Genomic DNA, 27,354 nt, shown 5'->3' with positions numbered 1-27,354 from the left:
TATGGTTTGAGAAGCTCTCTTACCATATAAAAAATAATAAGTAAATGGGTTTGGAACATACTTTTTTATTTAAAGTGAAAATAATTTCATAAGTAACAAAACGAAAGACATTAATTAAACTTATATGCATTTAATAATACTTTAGCGTGTACATATCTAAAGTAATTTAAGGTATGTCGAAAAAAGCTCGATGCAAAAAAGTCAACAAATTTATTTTTTGGTTGAAAGAAGTTGATATTGCTAGTGGCAGTAATAAAACAAGCGCCTTAAATCAACCAGTTTTGTCTATTCCTTTTTCTTATTCAAAGTTTAAATTTTTTATAAAAGTCTACCTCATATTACACATAATTAACTGCATGTAAATGGGAATTTCTCTGACGTCATGACTTTTTTTAAAAAGACGTTATAATTTCAAAGATATGATTAATCCCAAAATTTATTTAAATAATTCCACAGACCATAACGATTATAAGAAACAAAGTTAAATATTGCTCTATAATTATTACTGAACAATGGAAAAGTTGTTTTCGTCTCGGAGATTTGACGCGTTAAATATTTAACGCCACGATTGTTCAACTCACCACATCTGTATCGTTCGTTCCATTTTCAAAAATGTGGTGTTAAAATAAAGGGCTTTGCTTTTATGTGGTTTTAGTTTATTGAAAAGGGTTGCCAGATGTTAGTAAACCAAATTCCAATAATAAAGCTCGGAGATATTTGCGTTTAAATTCGTGAAATCGGCGGTACATGTACCGATTCTATTAGGAGAAAACGTAGGACGTAAATCATTGTCGTCTTGCAATAAACGTCAAGAGAGAACAGAAAAATAAAAGTCGCATATAATTATTATAAAAAGACGTAAATCATTTCCGTCTCCGAGAGACGAGAAAAATAAAAATCCCATATAATTTCCATCTGAAAATAATCATCCCACAAGATGAAAAAAGATACTTCTCGTAAATAATTATTATACAAAGCGAAAAAAATTTCTCTAAACAAGGCGACATTTTTGGTTTCAAATATTAGATTGATAATTATTTTGGGTCTCTGAAAAATTCAGTGCAATGTAAAACAAAAATATGAGTACCAAATAAAATAATTTTTTTGGGTTCACAAGGACGAATAGGAATTGAAAATGCCCCTTAATCTATTTTTTTAACCTAATAAACTGAGTCCTAAACATATCATTTTTCAAAAGTAAGAATTTCAAAATATCAAGGATATTCAGGGATAAAATTATAAAAGGGTATTTTCAATACCACCCGTCACATACATACCAACAAATTTAATGTGCTTTAACTCTAATCTTAATCTTCCCTTTCATTTGATGCACATACTGGTTTATTAAGTATTATATCTTTCAAATTTCATATTTCTTTTAAAAATCCTGACGTCAGAGAAAAACATTAAGAACGCAGTTCTACTATATTTGGCCCTTGATTTGGCGAATATTTTGATTTTTTTGTGTGTAAAATTGCCTGCCGCAAAGTATTATATGTGTGTATATTGAGCTACACATTTATAAAAAAAAATGTTAAATAATAAATAAACAAAAGAAATATAGCCAAAAACTGGTCAGCATAAAGCGTTGCTATTATTGCCACCAGTGTAAATTACAAATCCCGAAATTCCCGGAATTCTAGGCAAATAATCCCGAGATTTTCGGGACTTAAAAAAGACCGGGATTCCGGTACTAACATTCCTATACATACGATCACCTATTAATTTCATTTAAAGAAATGGCGTGTCATCCATTTCCGCTGTAGCGTAGTAGTGCATATTTTAAGGCGCAATATATAACTACTTGCGGCGAGGCGTCATCTACCTCTAGATTTTTGATATGATACCAGGCAACGAGGTTGATGTCTAGAGTTTTATAGGATCTTTGCAAAGCAAAGGTTTTATAGCAACGAATGGTGTCTGAATACACAACATTGCAAGCTGATAAAAGCGTTGTAAAATAAAAGAGTTTTTGTTAATTCTTTTGGATGAACTGAAGCTACTAACAAATATAATAAATAGATAAATAAAACAGTTGTGTGGCAACTTTCAGATAAGCTCGAAAGTGTAGATGTAACGCCCATTTTTTATTTCAAAAGAAAAAAGGCTTGTAATACTTTTGGTAATCTTTTTAAAAAATGTTGGTAACAATTTTTCTAAGTGTGTGCCTACAATATGCATTACAAATTTAAATTGGGTCAGCGGATTTTTAATCAATTATTTGTAAGAACTGATGAAGATGATTGTCCTTTTTTTCCAAGCAAATTTCTAACGAAAAATTATCTGCGGAAGAACAACCCCTTTCTTTGAAAATTTGCGACCAACTGAACGTTGACAATGCAAAATTGAATTACAAAACAGCTAATATCAGTGATCGGACTTCTACCACATTGTGGTAAATCTACCACTTTTTGGAGCATCCACCACATCTACCACACGAGGTCTGAAATCTACCGCATATTCGCATTTTAGAGTAGTTATAATTTACATGATTTTCTATATTTTTTTTTTTAATTTTAAGAGCAAAAATTGTCCAGTCCTAAAATCTTGTGGTAACAAGTAGGGACACGATATCGAACTGAAAGTATGGATATAGTACTCATTTAAAGTATCGCCGTAAAAATATGGGTACCCATTAATATCGTAATAAAAAGACTCGATATTCCAAATATCGATACAAAATTCAAAAAATAAATCTGAATATTGGTGTCATTTTCTATCAAAGAATTAACACTTTGCACTTTAATAAGTACATTACTGAAGGCGCGCCACATACCAATCTAAGATACTACACATTTATACATTATTTATATCCATATTGCTTTACATATAAATTCCAAAGTAAGTAAGGTTATAGTACGACATAGATTTGCAAGAAATGGAATATTTAAAAACATTATTAACAACAAAACTTTCAATAGAAATTATAATAATAATAATAGATTGGCGCTTACACATATGTTAGTGTTTGGCCGAGCTTCTCCTCCGACTTGTGGCGTGCGCCTTGATATTGTCACACAAAGCGGAGGGACCTACAGTTTTATGGCGACTCCAAACGGCGATTGTATTTTTATGAGAAGCTGTTTTTCATGGCAGAAATACAATCGGAGGTTTGCCATTGCCTACCGACGGACGACCGCTGTTAGGAAAAAACCTTTTTTCTATATTTTTTGCGATGTTGCTTTGACCAGGGTTTTAATCCGGGTCCTGCAGAGTGGAAGCGCGCACTGCTTACCACTACACCACAGCGGCCGACAATAGAAATTATAGTAAGGACAAATTTTTACATTTTGGAGTTGGGAAAATTAAGTTTAAATATTTAAAATATTACAACATTCTTCAAGACATTTCCCAGAGTTTTGACGTTTTCATTTTATTTTCTAATACTTTGTCATACAAATGTATCATTATTCACATTAACTTTGTAATGTACATTTACGATTCGATACGATACCAGGGTTCTGGCACTCGATTCCAAAAAATATCGTTTGAAAACATTAGAGTAAAAAGTATCGGTATCGAATGGCATAAATATCGATATTGTATCATATCGTATCGAATTTCGTGTCCCTAATAACAAGAATGATAGTATACAAGATTTCGCATTCCCGGCGGCGATGAGATTTCTCAAGTAAAAGTAAACAAAGCCGAATGGGAAACTGTCAAACAGTGAATTTTCTCAATTTCTCAATATAAAATTTCTCATCGGGAAACGTGATTTTATTGTGTTAAATTGCAAAATATATGATTTATAAAATGAACTAATTAAGAAAATGTAAAAAATCGGCGATTTTTGTGAAAGTATTAGCATCTAAAGTTTTCAACGCGTTGTTTACTTTTAGGTGCAATCCCGTATTCTTCGGACTAAAACTAGTAAATTGTCAAAAAACAAAAATTCGCTCAGAGCGAGAGAGTAACATTGGAAAGTAAGGGACCGCTTTCTAGTAAGAATGGTAACTTCTGTCAACTTCAACATAACCTCCACATTTTGGTTGTAAATTTTTACTTATTTTATACATACGTAAAACACACTCAGCTCACACATACATATAAATAACCAAAAATACTTTCAAATTGATTAGAATCCACTTAAACAAGTAATTTAATTACTTTTCAACATGCATTAGCAGAGTGCGCTTTACTTTTGTTTACAATTTGGTTGCCAAACACACTACAGCTGATCGTTTGACATACTAGAACTTGCCTGCAAAAAATCTTCGGACTAAAACTGGTAACTTCCGACAGAGAGAGAACCTTTTTTACTATCTTTTTTGTCCTCTCAATAGTCAGAGAACCGAGTACCGGATCGATTTCCAGTAAATTTTGACTGATTCTGACTAGTTCGAATTCGTACGGGATCGCAACTTTTACTTGAGGATTGTCAAAATTGGCGAAACCCAAGTTAAAAGTTTTTTCTAGAGATTCGAATTAAAAAGTGTTCAGTTAAGGTGAAACCTTGCAATTTTTTTAATTTTTGTAAAAGGTTTGATCCGAAACCTGAGATCTACCACATTTTTTCTCAATCTACCACATTTTTTTCCAGAATCCACCACACAGAATTTTTATAAGTCCGATCACTGGCTAATATGCGCGCAAGCAAGTCGGTACCCACCACCAGTGTTGCCATTTCTGTTTCTGCCGTCCCGCCAGATTAATAAACAAAAATCGCTAGAATCCTGCTAAATCATTTAAATTCTGTAAACTCTTATGAAAAAAAGTTTCTTTTATAATTTAGCAGTTAAACTTTATTTGATAAAATTAGAGATCATATGTTTATAAAAAACCATCAGTTTTTTAACAAAAACAAAACTGAAACTTCGTTATATGGTTTTGTAACTAGTGTTGGGATTTTGTGGCATTAAATAAAGTATAAAAATTGGACATAAGAATGTCGTCTTCGTTTTCGTGACTGTTGAGCTCGTTGGAGTTTGTAAAATGTAGTCAACGCAAAACTTATTTGCCCTTTTATGTCCATACCTGCAATTAAAAAAATAAAATAAAAAAATAAAGCATTTGCACAAGTGCTGTCAAATTAAACACACACCTTTGATTTGATCAAAATGTATATACATACACTTCACTTTGCATCGTTAAAAATTAAAATCTTCAAATCATCAAAAATATATAGATATGCATACATGTAGCTTTCTTCATGTTAGCTGAGCCGAAGATACCTAAAAATATTCGACAACTATATAAAACTATTAGAATACCTTTCCCTCCATGTTCAGTGCTTATTTATTGAATTTTATTCTGGATACGAAAATCTGTTTATACACATACATAAGTATGTCTGATGTTTTGATTTGTCCCAAATTTTGGTGCTTTTAGGAAAGTTGGCAGCCATGGGGTCTCGCATTCGTGAGTACTCACATACATGGGCCCGTAGTCATAGTCAAAATAAAGTCGACTTTAAAGTTAGTTGCAGCTTTTTTGACAGATATCCCATTGAAAATTATGTCAAAAAGCTGCAACTAACTTTAAAGTCGACTTTATTTTGACTATGAATACGGGCCATGGTTGCTACAATTGGTAACCTTCTACCAAAAGTGGTAACTTTTAAACGGTTTGGTAACTTGGTAACTTTTATTTCATTTTGGTAACTTTTGCAACTAAATATCTATTTGCATTACTAGAAAGAAATGAATTATGTTTTGCATGTGCATATTTATAAAAGCCGTTCTAGTTTCAGTGGCAGCACTACTGACACTTCTACAAAATTACTTCGATAAAATTAGAGTCATCTCATATTCGAATACTTGAAATATTTCAATTACAGTGGCAGCACCAAGGGCTGCATTTCTAAAACAACTTTCGAATTTTTGCGATAAATTTTGAATTCTACCATCTCACATTTTAAGGCTATCTGCACACTTGTCGTTATCGGCTAGTTATCGGCAAATCGTAGAAGATGCAGAAACGGATAAGTACGGCACTGTCGTTTGGTAATCATTGTGCACGCATTGTTTGTTTACATTTTATGGGGAAAAATTTGTGAAAAAGTTAATATTTGCATTAAAATTGCATAAAAATTAGTGTCTTTGGCATAAAATCTGTCGACATAATTAAAAAGTGGATAATTGCAATAAAATTCAACAAATGTGAGTGTTTTAACTATAAAACATGTCGAAATTGTAAAAAGTCTCTGTGTGCATGCACAAAATACATTTCAGGAAAAGAAAATAAGAGATATTACTGAAAAATTATGTCTAGAATTGTTACAGCACAGTCCATATTTTAAAAATTGCAGGTTTTTGTAAATATTTCGCGAAAATATCAACCAGAAAAACTGAAAATACCTGCTCCTAGTAAATTTTTAGGCGCCAAATGAATTGAAATATCACGACCGAGTGTGCGAAAATGTAGTCGCCATGTAATCGTTGCATCATGTTTGTGACGATGACCTAACTATGATTGGACGACCAATGTGCAGAAAGCCTTAAAGTGGCAATCTGGCAATTTTTGGTAAGGTCCATAAATCGTTTTGATTACTCTGGCACAAAAAAAAAATGTCGCGTGCTTTTTACTAGACGCACCTACCGACATGTATTTCGACCCACAGAATTCAAATCTGAGGTCTGTTTGACACGTACACTAAATTATGAAAAAGCGAAATTACTCGAAATTTTGTACGAGTCAAATGGACGGTTAAAAGCACCCGCAACTTTTTTTGTGTGCCGGTGCCATTATTCCGTGAGTCGAAAATATCGGCACATTCCGAACGAAAAATGACACTGAAACTGGCAAAACGTCGAAACCAAATTTGACAAGGGATGATGGAAAATCGCTCCACATTACATCATACTCATAATCAAAAATTTACAAATTATAAAACTATTAAATTCATTAAGTCACAGAAACGGGCTGTAAGTATATACACATTTGTTGTGAAATATAGCAGTTTTATTCAGTATATTTTTTTCTCAGTGAAGAAGTGAAGATTTTGGTAGTGAGATTTGGTAACTTTTGGTAACTTTTCTTAAGAGATTTTGGTAGAAAAAAATGTTGGTGAGTGGCAACCATGCTCACATATACTTGTACTCTCATTCCGATCACACATACAGATGCAATTCGCACAAAATTTTCTGTTTCCCCCCGGGCATAATTACCTCACCTCATCTACCCAATGTTTTGCACATTTGCCCACGGTTTGCACGTTTGGACATTTTGCCCGTATGTGCAGATTATGCCCATCGCTAACTTAGAGGATACGTGGATATGAATATCCGGAATATTTTGGCCTAGTTAAGAAAAAAAATACAAAACATTTTGGAAATAGGCGCACTGCCACGTCCACGTCGCATATAACTTAAATCATTATTTAGCTGTAAATCGCTCAATATTAATGCCTAAAGATTTAATATACATGATCTGTAAGTACAGTTCATGTTAAATTAATGAAATAGGCTTGTTACCACGCCCGTTTTAAAAGATTTTAATAGCTTATAAAACAATGATAGGAGAAACATGAAACTCGGTAAAACTAAATATTTTGTAGCATATATATACACGATCCAGAAAATAAAGGTCGCGCCATTCGTGTAAAACACTTCACCACTGATGACTTCGAGAACGAGCTTCAATATAAAATCGGTAAGTTATACTATTTAATTCGCCAATAAACGCTTATTGGATTTCGTGAGGATGGTGTGACTCATGAGACACATTTTAGACAAATGACTGGTTTGATGTGCTCAACGTGAGGGTGCCTCACGCTGACTCAAGGAAACGGTGTCACGCTTATGGCTTAGCGAAGGAAGAGCAGGACAACATTTTGGATCAAATGACTGCTTTGGTTAAAACTATTAGGGTAATTGGAAGGCAGTCCCTTCTTCCATTTCAGAAAGGTAAACTTAGAAACTTATATGAAAACTATTAAAAATATTCAATTCTATTTTGTTTCAAACCCCTTAAATATATATGTATGTATATATACATAAGTACTTGTTTTTTACCTTTCAGGAATCATACAAAGCAATAATGCATTGAAGATGATGTGTGATGAGATCAAATCTCGCCTCGATGTTAAGTATGTACTAACATATCGCCTCAACCAAGATGTCTTGGAAAACTTCTTTGGTGTGATTCGTTAAAAAGGTGGGTTGCATGATCACCCGGACCAGCAGGAGTTTAAGTACCGCCTCAGACTTTATCTGCTTGGCCACAACAAAGGCGTTTTGTCAGACTCTGCGAATGTAGAGGAGGATGATACGCCGGACTTGGAAATGACGCAACCCCCACTCACAGGTTCTTCAAAAATTGTATTCTCCAATTAAAATATATTATATGACATATTATATTATTATATTATATTATATTATCATATTATATTATACGACATATTATATTATCAGGTATATTCCTGCAAAATTTGCAAGAAGGCCCGGAACTATGGCCGGTTGAGAAGCTGAGTTCAGCGACTTGGAGCATGATGGCCTCGAGCATTTAGCCGGGTATATTTGTCACAGACTCCAGGATGACATCCCCAGCACATCGCTCAGGAGCAATGACGACCCGTCGTTTTCATGGGCAAGTCACTTGAGCGAGGGTGGCTTGAAAGTACCCAGCTCTGCAATGATGGACCAAATGCGTCACTTAGAGTCAGTGTTTCAACCAATGAATGAAGATGGCTTGCTTATTACAAACGACTTTGTAAAAAAACACATTGAGCAAGCCTCGGATATCCATTGCGATATTAAAGTAAAAAAATTATTTTTCAGGGCAAGAATGTTCTTTAAAATAAGAAAACTAAACAAAGAACTCATAGAAAATGCCCACAGTAAAAAAAAGAAAATATAAAAAAATATTGACTTAAGTGCATTTGGTACCATCAACAAATAAGCAAGGTATGCAGCAGGCCTGGTAAGTGAATAAATTTTATATTTTTATATAAATAAAATGACATAGTGAGCTATAAATTTACATATTGCAAAAACATTACCAAAATTCTTTTCTTGCTAGCTTAGGGTCAACATCAACATCTGGAGTACGTGCACTCATGTGATCAGAAGTGAAATATACCTAAGATGAATGCGTAGAATGCCTCCCGTAAGGAAATGGTTCATTAATTGCATAGCAATATAAATTCATTTAATTACAGGTAAATGCTCTTGATACACCAAAAGGCCCTTTTCAGGGCCGCCACGAATTGCTAAAGTGATCAAATTTTTTGCAAACATTAGCTTCCCTGTGTTTGTATACATAAAGGGCCCTTTTCAGGGCCGCAAATAATTTACAAAGGGATCAAATGCTTTATATAAGCTTATACCATATATACACACGAATTGCTAAAGTGATCAAATTTTTTGCAAACATTAGCTTCCCTGTGTTTGTATACATAAAGGGCCCTTTTCAGGGCCGCAAAGAATTTACAAAGGGATCAAATGCTTTATATAAGCTTATACCATATATACACAAAAGGCCCTTTTCAGGGCCGCAAAAAAATTAACAAAGAGATCAATTTTTGACTGTCGTAATAACGAATAAGAAATGTACATATGAGTAGTCCACTTGCAAACAGCGTTATGTGATGTTATAATAGAAAGCCATAAATTTGAAAAAACGACTACGACAACAAGTAACATTTAAATTTAATCTTTTTTATTACCTAAAAATTTGGATAAAAAAGAGCCTTATAAAATTGTAACGTAACATAACCTGTCATAAGATAACATTAACAGTCTATACGACCTAAAGCAGTTCTCTAAGTTCATCAGAAGATAGATACTTTTTAAAGTTTATAAATAAGTATGATAGCGACTTTTGGAAGAAGACTTAACATTTGATGCTATTTTTTCAGAATATAAAAAGATTTTGCACTCTGTTGTTACTGGACATGAAACTACTTTAAATACTGGTACGTAATCCATCAAAAACTAAAAATCGAACAAATTTTACATAGCGCCCTTTGCAAGTCGTCGTTTAAAGTACAAAACCGCGTATCAACAAAATGCAAAACCGCGTATCATGATAATGCAAAACCGCGTTTGTGAGGTTGCATAAATCACCACCAACAATTTTTTAATTGTGTGAAATTTCATAATAAAACTTTTATGTCAGCTTGCGAATTCCTTATATATAGCTTTAGCCGTTTAAAGTTTCTGAAATACAACAGTACGACAGTATACAACTGTTTGAAGTCGGTGCCCATGCTGGCTAATTTAGATAGTAACGCATACACCATGATGTAAGTAAATTCTTGAATCTCTTGCGGTCGATCATTAAAAAGACTCTTCTTTTTGGCCACTGCAAAAGAAAAGGTAAAGTAATATTTATAATTAAGAACACCTTTTCATTTTATACTCACGCATTGTGAATTTTTTCAACTTGGCATATGCACTTGCTATGTTTTTGCCAATATATTTTGTGACCATCATAAATTCCTGCACCATAGACTGTAAGAAATGGGTAAACATAATAATGTAAACATCTTCAAATGCACTTCTACTTCTAACTTACTTGTAAGTCTCTAATCTGTTCCTCGTACATAAATTGCGTCTACATCAAGGTCTCTATACGATTGCCGCCTTGGTTTACATTGGCCTTATCCGACAACTGGCGTATGATAAGCTGCGCCATTTCCAACTCATTTGACTTTTCTTTGAACTGATGTTCAACATCGGGAGCACGTTCCTGCATTACATCTAACAGCCTTTTCATTTCATCCAGATGAGCCGCTTGATGTGTGTGAAGGTTTGTTTACAAAGTGAATTTTTAAGTAGTTGCTGGCAATAATTTGCAGGCTTGGGCCAGCGTTTGTTGCGGCTGCCGGAAAAGTAGCTAAATAATGAAAGTAATTGTATGTATAGCGGAGTAGGAGGTTTTCCTTTATTTTAAAAGCTTGGTTACTGATTTCACTAATTGACGACGATGCAACGATCACCGTGGAATCGTTCTGCAAATTGTTACCAGCAACTGACCCGCTGGCTGCCCGCTGGTATTTGTTCAATTACTGAAAAAATGCAAATCATTATAATGATTGCAGTGATTTAACACTTTCAGCGATTTGCATTGCATTTAATAAGTACACATTCTTTACTTTTAAACAACCAATTTACCATTTAAAACTAAATAATTCCGTAAATCCGCGATTTATTATGCACTTTGTAAACAAACCTTTCAATTTTGCCCCAGCTGTTCGATTCTTCTTCTTTTTCTTATTGAATTCGTCTTTGCTCTCTCATTCTGGTATTTATTGACGTCACGGCCAGTTGCTCTCAGCTCGATTGGCGCAATCTTGTATTCTATCATTCTTGATATACATACACATAAATTTTGTACGGATGTATTGGTATATGTATAATAGGGAGCTTTTTTCAAGACTATTTTTTCGATATTTCTTGAGAAATTGGGGTTTGAAGTTGAGGTAGTATGGAATTCTCGCTCATTTTTATTTTATTTATTTTCTTCTTTTTAGTCTTGTCCAGCGGCGGATCCAGAATTTTCTGATGGGGGAGGGGGTTTTGCGGGACATTTTGCCCCTTATTCTAATTACCTTAAACGAGAAATTTTTGTGTATATGTATATGTGTCCATAAGTTTCTCGGCAACGGCTCTAACGTAGCAAAATGAAAAATCGTTTAAAAAAGACTTTCGAAGTTGTATTTCTTCCAATTGTCAAAAACTTTTTATTTGTCACGGGGAATTATCAGGGTTTGAAAAACTGTTAGCACAGCGACAACAGCCAAGCATTTCCTTTTTTATAAAATGTTGTTGCTTTGCTAGCCGGCAATTACAAGTACCTGATGCAGATCTTGCAGAAGCAATGAGCTTAGCCGACGACGATTTAAAGGCATTTGAAGAAATGCGACAAGATGCCGAAAAAACTTTCATTTGCTTTTCGAACTCGTAGAAGAAGTATGCACCAACCTAGGTATAGAAATCAAAGTACCGCGATACAGCAGTCGCCGAAAGAATCGCTTTAATGTGAAAACCGGAGACGCTGAGACATACTGTCGCATTGCTTTTTACATTCCCTTCCTTGACACATACATATGTATATTGCTCATTTGAAAAGCCGGTTCCTAAACCATAAATCAGTTTTAAATAATTTTAGTGTTTTGTTTCCAAACAAAACTTTCTTCTGGAGGCAAAAATGTGGAAAAACGAACGCAAAAGCCGCCAGAGAAAAGTTATTAAAAATTTTAGCGATTTTTAGCCGCTTAAAACTAGCACCTGTTTTATTAGAATAACATACCCAGATCTTTTTTAAATATTCAGACTAAAAAGTTCTAAATTTAGATGAAAATTTGTTGAAGTTCTGGTTACGGAATGAACCATATTTTTATAAAAAAAATAACAAATAAAATTTAAATTAAAAAACGACAAATATTGACCAAACTCAGCATGCGCTCAAGTTTGTATGTATGTATGTATGTAGATATACAAACTTCCTTCAAGGGTGACAGGTAATAAGATCAACGGAAATAAGGTCAATTGACTTTATTTCCCACCCTGGTGCGAAATAAAGTCAATTGACATTATTACCTTTTTAAAAACGAAATAAAATCAATTGACATTATTTCTCTTTCAAACATTAAATTTGCTTAGCTTCGCGGCGGCCCGCGTCAGCGCGCCACAACGCGCGCGTCGCGCTCGCGCCCCGCGTACCCCGCGCCACCGGCGCGCACACCACGTCACGCTACGCCGCGGCCCCCCCGGCCCCTCTTCCCCGTCTCCCGACGTACTGTAACGCAGGTAGATTTATTTTTTGTATACGTTGAAATAAAATTTTTATATATTTTAAACATCGAGGGCTTATATTCAATAATACCCCCTATCTGCACACTTTTCACAAAGATGAGATTCTGATATAAAAATCCACCTAAGCTTTAACTGTCATCAGTGATATTAATGCTACCTTATATAACGACAGGTAATAAGTCCCAGATGGTTTCTAAAATCACAAATTAGTTTTTGTGCAAATTGCAGATAGAGGGTAATAATGAATTCAAGCCCTCGATATTTCACATTTTTATATTTGTAAGTTATTGGAAGCAGGGATGCCAACTTGGCTCAAACCGTGCCATTTGTTCCTATTTTACTTCAAATGGCACTTAATTTTTCAATTTGGCACAAAATGCCAAAATGGCGCTTTTGTAAAAAATAACATTTTAATACATTTTTGTTAAATCCTTTGCGTGCACTTCTTTTTCTCAACTAAAATTTTCTAATTTATAAAGGCTATTCAACTGGTTTATCTTATTTTATCATTGCACTTTTGTTTTGAAAATGTGGCTTTATTTTATTGCTAAATGTGAATGATTAAAAGGAATTACACCTTTTTTGGCACTTTTATTTTTCTATTTGGCACATTTTGGCACTTTTTTATCCTCAATATGGTACCTCATAACTAAGGAGAGTTGGCAGCCCTGATTGGAAGATTTCTGCTGTGTTTTGGGGCAACAACTTGTCTGCAGTAAAAAAGCATATAATTTGTGTTTCAAAGGTGTGTGAAAACCAATCAATTAACTTATATGATCTCGGTTCCGATATTAAATAATCAATAATTGTTTATACACGCATTTTGGCACATTGGCTCGTTGAATGTGCCATCTAATAAATAGTGTCGTCGTTCTCCTTAGCTGCTTTTAAATGACTGCTGGCGGAGACATAAATACAGTGTAAGAAAATTCTTTTTCTATAACTGTTTCCTTATAGAAAGGTTGGGTTCTTTTCCACCTTAGCCATTCCGAATTCGTTCAAAATATGCTAATTTAAAACACAGAATTCTTTGAGTGCTCCTCCGGGGTTTTTGGACATGTACTGTGTCTTCAATTTAATAGTGTTCGCTTTATTTTTGTAGAAACGAAAAATGTTTTGCAAGTTATGGATCATTTCTCCACTCTTTCTTGAAATATTTCTCGTATTCCAGCTGTGCGCAGGCGTTTAGTTCTTCGCATCGCCTTTTTACATATTCGTAATTTAAATTAGTTTTTAATAGAATAAATTGGTGATAGTTCATGATTGTGTGTGGATTAATATCACAACACTGAGGATTTGGCAAAAGCCTTCTTCATCTATTAAAAAACAACACTTACGGGGCAATGTTTATTGTAAGAACAACATTTTTTTCTATGAATCGACATACTTTAAGCATTGTTGACGCTATTTCCATTTGAATGAGGAAATAGCGTCAATGACTTTATTTCCAAATTTTTGTTGACTTTATTTCGCTTTTGAAAAGGTAATAATGTCAATTGACTTTATTTCGCACCAGGGTGGGAAATAAAGTCAATTGACCTTATTTCCATTGACCTTATTACCTGTCACCCCTTCAAGCAGCATATTTCAATACAGTATGTTGCTATAATTATGATGTATCTTAACCCTTAGGAGGGCGCGCCGCGGCAAATTAGCCGCAAAAATTTTAATTTGTGGTTTTCGAATACTAATTGTAGTAGCCGGCCACTGCCACTTAGTGACTGTAAGTTTTTAGATGCAGCATGGTTCACAGTTATCTGTTACTTGCTGCGTTGTATCGTTCAGTTGATATTTGTATTTGAAATTTGGTGAGCCGCGTCGCGCCCTCGCAAAATTTTTATAAGATAGTTGGAAAAGTGAGTCTAAATTTAAATTTTTCTTTTCTAAGTAATTTGGCATGTGTAATTGAAAAATTATACTTTGCGTATACTTTGCTTACACATTGTAACTATTATGATATTAATTTTCTTAGGTTTTAGAAAAAAAGGATGTTTTTAAATCGTGTATTTTAGAACGAATTTCCGTCATCCCTTGTCAAATTTGGTTTAGAGACAAACCGATTTCGGCGTTGCGCCATCTTCAGTGTCATTTTTGTTCTCTCGGGAACAACAATAACGAAAAAGGAGATGTTTTTAAACTTATATAGAAGCGAACCAGCTACGAAACAGAAATTGAAACAAGGAATATGTACCGGGAATAATAAAACAAAAATTTGTTGATGATGACGCATACAAATTTAAAAACTGAATGCTTATAATATGTTTCAGTATAAACACAAATTATTCAAATATTTTATTTGAATGATTTTTCGACATAAAAAAAAAATGCAGTCAACCTTTGAGATACACCTTGCGGCTAAATTGCCGCGACGCGCTCTCCGAAGGGTTAAGTATGTGAATCTTATTTATTTAAATACTAGCCGGCCTTGTTTGTGCGAGGCTTTGCCGCGGACGCCAAGTCCTTTCATTTAACAACTCACGTTTTAGTCCAACGAACAGCTCACATCTTATAATGACAGGTGGCAACCCTCTTCGAAGAAATAAAACCTTATTGCACATCTGAAGGCCAAGCCCTTTCATTTGACTCCTCATTTCATATAATTGCGTGTGTTTACATACATACTGTAGTAGATTCCAAAGATTTCTTTTTAATATTTTAATTAAAAGTTAACAAAACTTAATTTATTTTTATATTATTAGCAATTCGAGAAAAGTTTGGATAATAAAAATTTTCTATTTGATTCACGAACTACAAAAATCACATAAATCTAAAATTTCCAAAATTACAAAGTTGAAATGAACACAGTACAATAAAAGGTAATAACACAAATACAAACCCTACAATACTCTCCCTTCTAGAGAATTAATGTTATATAAATTAAAAGTAACTCGTTTCTTATTTGATGTTGTGTTATTCATTGTATTAGTGTTTGTTTCTGGTATTAGTTCTGTTTCAATGATTGCTGGTTTTAGTCTGTCTATCGGAATTGTTTTAACCTCATTATCTACTTCAAGTTTGAAATATTTTTTGTTTTTTTCAACAACCTTATAAGGTCCTTCGTATGGTTGTTGCAATGATCTTTTATTAATAACACGCATAAAAACAAATTTACAAGTCTCCAAATCCTTTGGTATATATACACCAGTATCAGAATTTTGATTATGCCTTAAATTTGATTTAACATTTTTTAAATGTTCCCGTAAATTACCTAAAACTTCAATTGGCGAAAATTTTTCTTCAGATGGAACAACAAGTTCACCGGGTAGGCGTAAATTTTGCCCAAAAACCATCTCAGATGATGTGGCTGAAATACTTTCTTTATACATCGATCGTAAACCAAGAAGTATTATCGGCAGCTCATCATACCAATTGTTGATTCCATTTCTAGCCATTATCGTAGCTTTTAACTGCCTGTGTACCCTGATCTGTAGTGATTTTTAACGGTACCCCAAAACGTGAAACATATTCTCTAAAAAATTTATTTGCAACCACTGCCGCTGAAATGTCCTTTAATGCATATGCCTCGGGCCAACGCGTGAACCTGTCAACTATTGTAAAAATGTAACGATGTCCTTTCGATACAGGAAGAGGTCCAACAATATCTAAATGAATATGATCAAATCTACTTTTGGGAATCGGAATTTTAATTACTGGAGATTTTGTGTGACGATTAACCTTCGCTTTTTGACAATTTATACATTCGTTTGACCAAATATTAATTTCTTTGTGCATTTTTGGCCAATAGTACTTTTTAATAATTAGACGACGTGTAGCTTTTGTACCAGGATGTGTAATGCCATGTAGCATATTAAACACTGTCTTGCGTAAACAATTTGGAACAAATGGCCTAGGATTCTCACCTGTCATTTCACACCAAATATTAAAATTTAAAAGTGGAATTTGAATTAATTTAAGGTTATGTGATGTAGCTCCAGATTTTAATGTGTTAAGGTCCTCATCCTGTTCTTGTTCATTTTGTAAAACTTTGAAATTCAGTTCTGTACCCTTAATTGCATCAACTTCGAAAGCTCGAGATAATGTGTCAGCTATAATGTTCTCCTGTCCTTTAATATATCGTATGTCATTAGTAAATTGTGCAATGAATTCCATATGTCTAGTTTGTCTCGGACTACGTTCGGTTTTTGAACTCAAAGCATATATCAAAGGCTTGTGATCAGTAAAAACTGTAAATTGTCGTCCTTCTAAAAGATAGCGAAAATGTTTAATGTTCAAATAAATAGCTAGCAACTCCCTGTCAAATGCACTGTACTTAACCTCGGATGGAGAAAGTTTCTTAGAAAAGAAAGCTAGTGGCTCTGATTTGTTATCAAACGTTTGATGTATGACACCACCAATTGCCGTATTAGATGCATCCACATTTAAAGAGAGTTTGGCATCTTTGTTAAAATGATCTAATAATATCGTAGACGCAAACTTGTCTTTAATACATTCAAAGGCTTTATTAGTTGTGTCATCCCAAATTAAGGACTTGTCACGTTTCTTAGTTGTTCGATTGATTAAATCGTAGATAACTGCCGTAAACTCAGCTAATTTTGGTACATATCGATGGTAATAATTAACCATGCCTATAAATTTCTGCGCCTGTTTAATAGATTTAGGACGTTCAAAACTACGAATAGCTATCACTTTTTCATCAGAGGGTCTAATTCCAGCCCCAGAAATATTATGTCCTAAAAAGTCAACACTTGTTACACCGAAAATACTTTTACTTGGTTTGATATTTAACCCGTACTCTGTTAGGCGTTGGAAAAGTATACGGAGATCTTTAAAATGCTGTTCTTCATTTTCACTTGCAACCAATAGATCATCAATATATGTAAAAACAACATCTAAACCACTAACTACTTCATTAATAAATCTTTGAAAAGTTTGCGCTGAATTTCTTAGTCCGAAAGGCATTCGTATAAATTCAAACATACCGAAAGGTGTCGTTATTGCAGTTTTATAGATATCCTCTTCTGCCATTGGAATTTGGTGGTAGGCCCTTACCAAATCTAATTTCGAAAATATATACTTATTTCTGAGATTCATGTTAAAATCTTGAATATGAGGTAAAGGATAACGGTCCGGTACAGTCACAACATTAAGTCTCCGAAAATCACCACAAGGACGCCAGTCATTCAGTTCTTTTTTAGGTACAAGATGCAGTGGAGATGCTACACAAGAATTTGAAGGTCTAGAAATCCCTGTCCTCACTAAAAAATCGAATTCAGTTTTGGCTACTTTAAATTTAATCGGATCCAAGCGCCTTGGCTTAGAGAATGGCAGATTTCCTTCAGTAAAAAGTCTGTGAACCGTAGAATGTTTAACCGGTTTCGAATAATCTGGTTCAGCGATCAAAGAAGGAAACTCCTTCAACAATCTTGTATACTTGTTCTCTACTACAAAAATTTTTGGAAGCGAAATGTTACAAACACATGAAACTGTGTTAACCGAAAGACTTGTTACTGGATCAACTAAACGTTTGCATTTCATGTCAATTAAGAGACCGTATTTGCATAGAAAATCTGCACCAATAATAGGTTTCGCAATATCAGCTATGAGAAACGTAAATGGGAACTCGCGTCTTAAACCTAAATTTATATTTAAAATCTTTTTACCATACGTTGAAATCGTTGAACCATTGGCTGCAGTAAGTATTATATCTGAAGAACGTTTTGTATGAGGGAATTTTTTTTACCGGAAGTATAGAAATTTCTGCTCCACTATCAATCAAAAAATTTTGTTTGTTTGCTTTATCAAAAATAAATAGGCGACGTGTGGTAATATCTAAATTTCCATTGTTTGCCGCCACAACAACGGATGACTCTAGTTTAACGAATTTTTCTTTTTAGAAAAAGCACAAGGCTGTTGACATTTCTGAGCCTTATCACCAAATTTGTAATGGTATCTACATAACCAATTTTGACTATCACGAGATTTTGATCTACCTCTATAAGGACTTCTAAAACAATTCCTATTATATGATCTATATCTAGAATTTTGATTAATTTGTTGCTTAATAGAATTTAATTCAAAAGAAAGTTTTTGAAAATTTTCGCACATAAGATTCGTCGTTTTAACTAAATTATCAATAACTGTGTCTTGTGATTTAGAATTTTGAAAACTATTCATAGCTGATATTTCGGTTTTATTAATCACTTCCCAAATATTATCAGCTAGTTTCACCAATTCATTTATATCATTGCTACTTGAACTAGCTAATATCACACTAAGATTTTTTGGCAATTTTCTCAGCCAAAGTTTCTTTAAAATATCCTGACTAAAATTGGAACCTGCAAGCAACATGAGCGACCGATAAAATTCAGAGGGTTTACGATCACCCATCTCTGAATCTGACAAAATTTTATCTAATTTCTTATTTTCGCTTAAAGAATGTCTTTCAATTAAGACTTTCTTTAATTCTGAAAACTTGTTGTTATGCGGAGGATTTTGAATGAAATCTAATATTGTAACTATTACTTCTTGCGGAAGCGCTGTGATTGTGTGTTCATATTTTGTAGTATCTTGTGTAATGTTTTTCATGTTAAATTGCATTTCTGTATGCACAAACCAAGCTTCTGGACAACTTGTCCAAAATTGCGGAAGCTTCACTGAGGTTGCATATACCTCATTATTATATTGACTAGCATAAGGATTTGCCAACTCCTCTTGAAAAGAGTTGTTTTGCAAATCTATAAGCGAGTCATTTAAATTATTAGTCCCTGTAGATGTGTGTGTATCATGTTGTGGCGAACGAAACATTTTTACTAGTTTGGTGCTATAAAAAAAAAAAAAAAAAATCTCGAAAGGGAAGTTCACAATTTAAAGTGTTTAGCCGATAAAAAAAAATGGTTACTGATTGAAGAGATAAATAATTGCATAATAAATTAAGTACAATATATATGTATATATATGTAAGTAGTAAAGCTCAACAATTTATAAAATTATTCTACGATATGTTGCCATTATTTTTATTGCTGTTGTTTGATCTGCAGATAACGATAATATTGATGTTACTCTGTTAACTGTTTTCAATGATAAAGTTGGTAGTTGCTGCTCTGCTTCTATTACATTTACTGCCCGTGTTATAAGCACACCTGGGCGATGCCGATCAGTTCATTACCACAGACAAAATATTTTAAACAGCCTCTAGTGACACTAAGGCCATCAAGAAAAAGTAAACTTGCTGACTGTTAATCGGTGTAATTGGTTGTAATTGTCAAGAACACGAATACTGTCGCACTAACCGGTGAGAGGTTACTTACGTTGGCCGTTGATGATGCAGCGGCGGCAGAACTTGATGAACCGAAGCAAAATAATAAAATTTCCAGCGTTGAAACAGAAGTTCCGGAAATGAATGTTACTTGAGGAATCGAAAGACGCTTGCGGAAAGGTAAGTTGCTTGTTGGTAATAATGCGCAATATCAGGCGATTTCCATGATTCTCCTGGCAGGATCGCCAAAAATGTAGTAGATTCCAAAGATTTCTTTTTAATATTTTAATTAAAAGTTAACAAAACTTAATTTATTTTTATATTATTAGCAATTCGAGAAAAGTTTGAATAATAAAAATTTTCTATTTGATTCACGAACTACAAAAATCACATAAATCTAAAATTTCCAAAATTACAAAGTTGAAATGAACACAGTACAATAAAAGGTAATAACACAAATACAAACCCTACACATACATATGTAGATACTAAAGTACTTGTACATATGTACGTGAACCTAATGAAATAAAAACACCAAAGTAGGCACAGCTGATTTATAAATTCTGTCTCTCACTGAACTCGCAAAGAATGAAGCGTAAAGAAGATACATGGGCCGTTCTTAAAAAACATGACCAATTGGTGTCCCCAGACTTTACTATTTTATATTTTGTTTCTTCAAAAAGAAAATAGAAAAATATCTGCATTTTTATAAATTATTATCGATTCTACGTAACTATATTATAAAAAAAAAATAATTAATTATCTGAAAATAACTTAAAAAATATTTTCAGTGTCAAAGGTTTAGCAAAAACCTGTGTCCCGAGCCAATTTATAAAAATTTAATAGTTATTTTCAGTTGAAACAAAATTGAAAAAAAAAAATATTTAAAATTTTTGTTATTCAGTTTGTGTATATTAATACCATATATAGAAAAGAATGATGAAAAATAATTTTTTTTTATAATTTTTATGAAGAAAATTTGTGTCCCCAGGTTTTGGTCCCCTCTGTTACGTCCACTCATTTTATTGAAAAATGTTTGTTAAACGTTATGACGCGTATATTTCTCTTATGCTTCTCCATCATAACTTAGCTAAAATCAACAAAATGTGTTTTGAACTGTTCAGTCTTGTTTAGTGCGTTGTTGAGTAAGGAACCCAATTGTATGCCGGGTACGTACCCTTATTCAGTGTCAACTCTGTTACTGTTGAAAAACGGTGAGTAAAGTGATTTTTTATTTATTTTATAATTTTTTTATAAATATTTTATGTACATTAATTAAGTGGACAAATAAATTCTCCAAAATTCGAATAAAAAGCTAAAATATGGTATTTTTGAGTTAATTTGTCCCCTCTGTTACCGGTCCACTCTGTGACTTATTAACTCCAAAAACTCCAAAAATTAAAAAAAATACTGCAGTTTATGGATTCCTATTGTTGATACCATCCGTAACCACATGAGGCCAATTATAAACATATTTGGCCAACTTAATTTTTAAAAATTACAAAATTCAGAATGGTCATGTTTTTTAAGAACGACCCACATACCTATGAACATACATGCTCACATATGCAAATAAAAACAAAAAGCATCAACTCCTTACGTTTTTTTTGAATAAAGCATTTAAAAAAAAAATATTTTGAAGAAAGAGCGCCTTCACGTATTATATAATTAATTCTTAAATAGATGGCAACCCCACTAAAAAAATTAAAGGTTTTTGCACATCTGGAGACCACATTCTTTCACTTGGTACCTCATTTTTTAGTCCAATTAACTTTGAAAATCTTATTATTTTTAGAAAGGTGGCAGGCCTACTCAAAAAATTATAATTTATTGAACATCCAGAGGCCAAGCCTTTTCACTTCACATCCCACTTTTTGTAATTCAACGAACAGATCTTATAATTTTTTAGACAGGTGGCAACCCTACAGAAATTCTAAGAACTGAAGATGATACACCAATATACAGATTATATTAAGCAAAATTTGGTTGGTCTAAATCTGAACAGTAATTTTCCAGATTAATAATAATAACACTATGCGACAGTCAAAATCGGGATGGGATGAAACCAACGGGAAATGTTATATCGGTCAAAAACAAGTTATACGTGTCCCGGCGTTTCGCTGGGTCACGTCTAGGAATCGAGATATATATATAACTATCATATAGGGGAAATTGTCACCTTTGGTGGACTTTTTTGACATAACTCGAGAACCACTAGTCCGATTTTGCTCAAACAAATTTAAAAAAAATTAAAAATTACAATTCCTTTAATCTGTTCAGATAACGTTTTTCTATATAATCAACAGTTTTGCCGGTAAAAATAAATGTATGAAGAAAAAAAATATTTTTTGCCTTTTTTTAAAACTGTTGATTATATAGTTTGACGGTACATAACTGATGCCTACGCTTATTATGATTGAATATAGTAATTTTATTAACAGGTGGCAATAAATAAAACATTAGTGCTTTTCTAGAGGCCCATCCCTTTCATTTGACACCTCATATTTTGTAATCAAACGAACGGCGCGGATCTTATAGTTTTTTAGACAAGTGGCAACCCCATTAAAATTCTAAATGAAAAGTCACTCTTCTATCGCTACAAAGTATATTAGAGAAAATCTCGTCAAAATCCGTTCATTAGTTTTCGAGATTACCGCGTACAAAGAATCTCGACTTTCCTTTTTACTATCTATAGATGAATAAACATTTTGAAATGAGTTCAGAAAAGAAACTCTGATAATCTAGCCCCGCTTCTATCCTGAATGATGGTTGCACCAGCTTCCGAAAAGAAGCGCTTTTGGACGAAACATCGATGTTTTGAAAACATCGATTCATCGTTTTCATCCATAATTTCGATCCAATTTTGTGAAATTCTTCGCGAGCACGAACTACTTCTCCATCAACTAAAATTTTTCTAGTTTTTATTTTATTTTTTTATTACTGGTTAATTTTGTTTTGGTATTGTATTTTCATTTTAGAAACTTAGTTATTACTCCTCAGAGAGCGGATTTAGGATTTAGGATTTAGGAGCACTGGCATCAATGGCCCATTTTACTTTGAAAATTCTGCTGAAAACGCCATTTCGGCATCCACCAGTTACTAAATGTTACTAAACATTGCAACTAACTAAATGTGTGTATTTAGTTGACGGAACTAAACTCCTTTCTCAGTGAAACTTATGCATAATACATAGTACGCTCTTCTCAATAAAAATTGCATTTCATTATAACACCCCTATAATTACCAAACTTACAATAATAGCAACCTCAACAGCAGCATTAAAAAAGTGTTCAGCCAACTTGTAACGCCCGCATATCCATCAATCGAACGTCGAGATTCATCGCCACCAACTTTTCAACTCACCTTACAGCACCTGAACAATGAAATAATACCAAACAAAACGAGGAGCATAATAACGCACAGATATGTGTACCACAAGAAGAAAAATCATGGCATTTAATAGGTTTTTAACAAAGCAAACATAAGCAACAACTCAATACAGGTATTCAATATAAATAACGTAGAAACTATATTTCTAAGCAAATAGGTACATATGTATATATAAGCTGAAGTACTTTTTGCTAAAATTTCGAAGCATGTGGACTTGATTCAATTTAACGTGCATAAATTTCAAGGGATGAGGAAATTAAATCGAATAAAAAACTCCAGACAATGACATACCGTTGAAGTTATGTATGCATAGGGATAAAACGATACGAGTAAATACAAGTACATACTCGATACTTTTCGTTCGATACCAGCGACAATTGAAGATGTTTTTTTTTTTCTGAAACCAGTATGCAATGAACTTTTTTAACACACAGTTTTCCTGTTTTTGCATCAGGAAATCCATTTTCATGGTAGGAAAAACCAAAAAATAGATTTAAAATATTTTCTTTTAAGTTCATTGAACGCTGTTCTGAAGTCAAAAGAATAAAAATCCAAAGATTTTACTTTTGTCTTAAGGTCAAGGTAATTTTTCATTTAATCAGACCTTTAAAATGACTTTCAAATGTAAAACTTTTGATTTTTTTACCCTAAAAGAATTTGTAATAAATTTTTTAAAAACATTTTAAAATTAAATGCTTTTTCGATTTTTGCGATAAAGGAAATGGATTCCTTCATATACGAAAGCAAAAATATGGGCTTAAAACTTTTTAAAAATTTCATTGCCTACTGGTTTTAGGCCAAAAAAAAAGGAAAACTTTTAAACCGTCTATTTTTGAAATTCATTTTAACGGTCTTGGTAATTGTTCAACCAAACGAGACTATTTTTCCTGAATTCCCCATCTCAAAAGCTCTAAAACACAGTTACATTTAATTCGCTATCTCTTCTCGTTTGATTTTGTCCTTTTTTTCAAAAATAGAATGCTGTGCGCCATATACACGGCCCAGCGTACAGAGTAACTCTATTATTCTTCGCGCTGAAAACATTATCGGACAATATTAAAGGTGGTTGAGACTAGATCTGTTATTGAAAAAAATAAGCAAAGGAGAAAAGAGTAGGGTGTAAAGCGTGGATGACAAAAAAAAAATAGTTATCTTAGGAAAAACTAAAATGTTTAACGTAGCCGAGCCCAGAAATTTCGTGTGGAAATTTAAGCTTTCTAAGAACTTACCATATAAAATCCGTTACATTTTTACTATAAGAGATATACACCTGGAATTTTGTCAACTTATAAACGAAGGTACAATATATCCGCCTACGTTAAATCAAATTCAGCATTCGAAATTCAGCAACCAAAATGAATATGGGCACTGAGTGTAAGGTTAAACAAGATTAACTGCTTGTAAACTTTTCCAAGGTATTTTCTCTGTTAAATACCATTCATCATTAAACATTAGACTGCATCACCAAAAAAAGTTGCGGTTTTTCCACCGGGATTACAAAATTTATTATATTTTAAGACGTCCACCAAAATATTTCGGAAAAATATTCAGATTGAAGTGAGCTGGACCGATTTGAAAATACCTCCAAAAATGTAGTTTTTTATGAATAAAAATAGTTTCTTAAAGAACTTTTTGAAAAAAGTTCCCTCAGATGATAAAACAGGCTAAGCTTAAAAAATCTGCATATAAATATATAAAAATCTTTTCAACGGAATCGTAAGAATGAGATATTTGGTGCTGTTTCATACTGTTTTTATTTCTGTCCAAACAAAAAGTCATTCGTGTCCCAATTTTTTTTCCCAAATACCAACACATCTTAATTCAACTTTGAATGAGGTTCGTTCTTCCTACCTTTCTCTTTCATCCTTTGAATGAGTTTATTAGCAAAGAAATAAAAAGGGTGAGAAAGTACCTTTCCAATGACACCTCTTAAGTCTAAATCGGAAGGGTTTAGGTTCAGTTATTCAAGTTTTTCTTATAACAACAGCATCAAAAATCTCATTACGATTCCGTTCAATTTTTTTTAAATTTTTTTTTTTATATTTTTATGCATATTTTTTAAGCTTAAACCGTTTCGTCATTTGAGGGGATTTTTCCAAAACAAAACATTAAGAAACTATTTTTATTCATAAAAAATTCCATTTTTATAGGAATTTTCAAATCGGTCCAGCTCACTTAAATCTTAATATTTTTCCGTAATATTTTGGTGGACGTCTTAAAATATAATAAATTGTATAATTCCAATGGAAAAATAGTACCGATTTTTTTTTGTATGGAGAGTGATGCAGTCTATTAAACATATGGTTTTGCTAAGTTTTGCTAAGTTATGTTGTTTTATTTATTTTCAGTTCCTACGTTATTTACTTTTATTTTTCGGAGTTTAGGATTCGCCGAGGAGGATTAATTTATTACTTAAAAAATTAAATTTAATCCAGTTCATACGGAATAACTGCATAACCTGAAGTGCGAATACGAGTAGGTATCGATACTTTGGATCCGATATTTTTCGGCTATCGATACTTTCTTACGATACTACCTCCAAATAAAGGTATCGATACCTGCATGGTATCGTTTCATCCCTATGTATGTAGTTTAGTGGATTTGTCAATAATTTTGAATTACAACTACAACAGATTATACCGGCACATAATGGTTTCTAATTAGAAATCCAACAAAAAAATTTACAAAAATCAATTTTTGGGCAAATTATTGGTTTATTCGAAATAGCAAACATTCCCATTATTTATGGAACACGATTTCATTCATGTGGCTGCCCCGGCTGGCTTTTTTGCATAACATCGGTTTTTTACGACACCCCGAGAAAGACTTACTGAAAAATGGTATGAAAATACAATTTGTTTTAATTAAATAACTTCATAATATTGAGCGAAATGGAGCATTGATATAGTGCTAGTATAAAGTGACTAAGTGCGCGTTCCAAAACGTCGAAATACGTATCTTTTATTTAAATGCGTGACCGGAATAAATAAATAAAACGAACAGCAACCGGATTCCAACTTTTGATATCGCCATCGCCACCTCTGTGCGCGACCTCTCAGGATTTGGATGAAAGTTGAAGAGATTGAAGGTCTAGGTGACATGAATATACGTGCAGCATTTTTGCCGATATGACGTAGGGTTGCCTATTTACACGGGACTTAAATTTCAAGAAAACGTCATACTTACCTATCTTTAAAGTGCTGTGTCTTGGAAACCTTTTAACGAAACTTAATGATAACAAGTAGTTTTTAGCAAAAAAAAAACGACTTCAACTCTCATATAAAAAAAAAATATATATATATATATATCTCATGCTCCACTGATCGGATCTTAACCAGATTAGTATGGGACCACCTCTGAGACTACCTTTCCGAGAATTATCCAAATCGGTTGACGTGGTCCAAAGTTATGCGGTAACATACATAAAAAAAAAAAATATATATTCCGACGAACTGATAACCTCCTCCTTTTTTGGAAGTCGGTTAAAAATGTATTTCTTCCGCCTCATTATGGGCTTTAATTGTACAATTTTTACATTAATGTGCAACGTATAAAAAACTAAAAGAAAATTAAGTAAACATTTTCCGTTTAGTTTTTTTTATTAATTATAGCATTTTTAAAAATTTTTATTTTTATACCCGAGCGCACTTGTGCACAAGGGTATATTAATTTTGTTCACATAACGGTTGTTTGTAACAGCCAAAACGAATAGAGATAGATATAGACAAATGTATACATAAATGCTCAGAATGAATAGAGAAATCGATTAAGCCATGTCTATCAGTCCGTCCGTCTGTGCGTCTGTCCGTCCGTCCGTGTACACGATAACTCGAGCAAAAATTGAGATATCTCAACAAAATTTGGTATGTAGGTTTCTGTTAATCCAAGGTAGGTTGGTATTGAAAATGGGCGAAATCGGACTGTAACCACGCCCACTTCCCATATAACGGTAATTTCCAGAAATACGAAAACTGCGATATTTTAGTAACTACTGAACATAATTCACTCAAAATTGATATTTACAATAATTTTCAGACGAAAAATAAG

The 27,354-nt window shown here is 33.2% G+C and overlaps 1 protein-coding gene and 1 long non-coding RNA gene across 2 annotated transcripts in view; both read right to left on the bottom strand.

Moving 5' to 3' along the window:
• The window catches only part of LOC118740019 (transcription factor SOX-21-like), a 98,756-nt gene that overhangs the window by 32,117 nt on the left and 39,285 nt on the right, over positions 1–27,354 (bottom strand). The window lies entirely within an intron of this gene.
• LOC118738738 lies at positions 10,326–11,023 on the bottom strand. The gene is made up of 3 exons (XR_004992945.1): positions 10,849–11,023; positions 10,459–10,779; positions 10,326–10,394 (listed from the first exon to the last, which is right to left on the bottom strand). It is a non-coding gene; the product is annotated as an uncharacterized LOC118738738 (long non-coding RNA).

The sequence above is a fragment of the Rhagoletis pomonella genome, unplaced genomic scaffold, assembly GCF_013731165.1.
Source record: "Rhagoletis pomonella isolate Grant_MI unplaced genomic scaffold, Rhpom_1.0 Rhpom_scaffold_00005, whole genome shotgun sequence".
In the NCBI taxonomy this organism is placed as follows: Eukaryota; Metazoa; Arthropoda; class Insecta; order Diptera; family Tephritidae; genus Rhagoletis; species Rhagoletis pomonella.
This window is presented reverse-complemented; position numbering and strand designations above follow the sequence as displayed.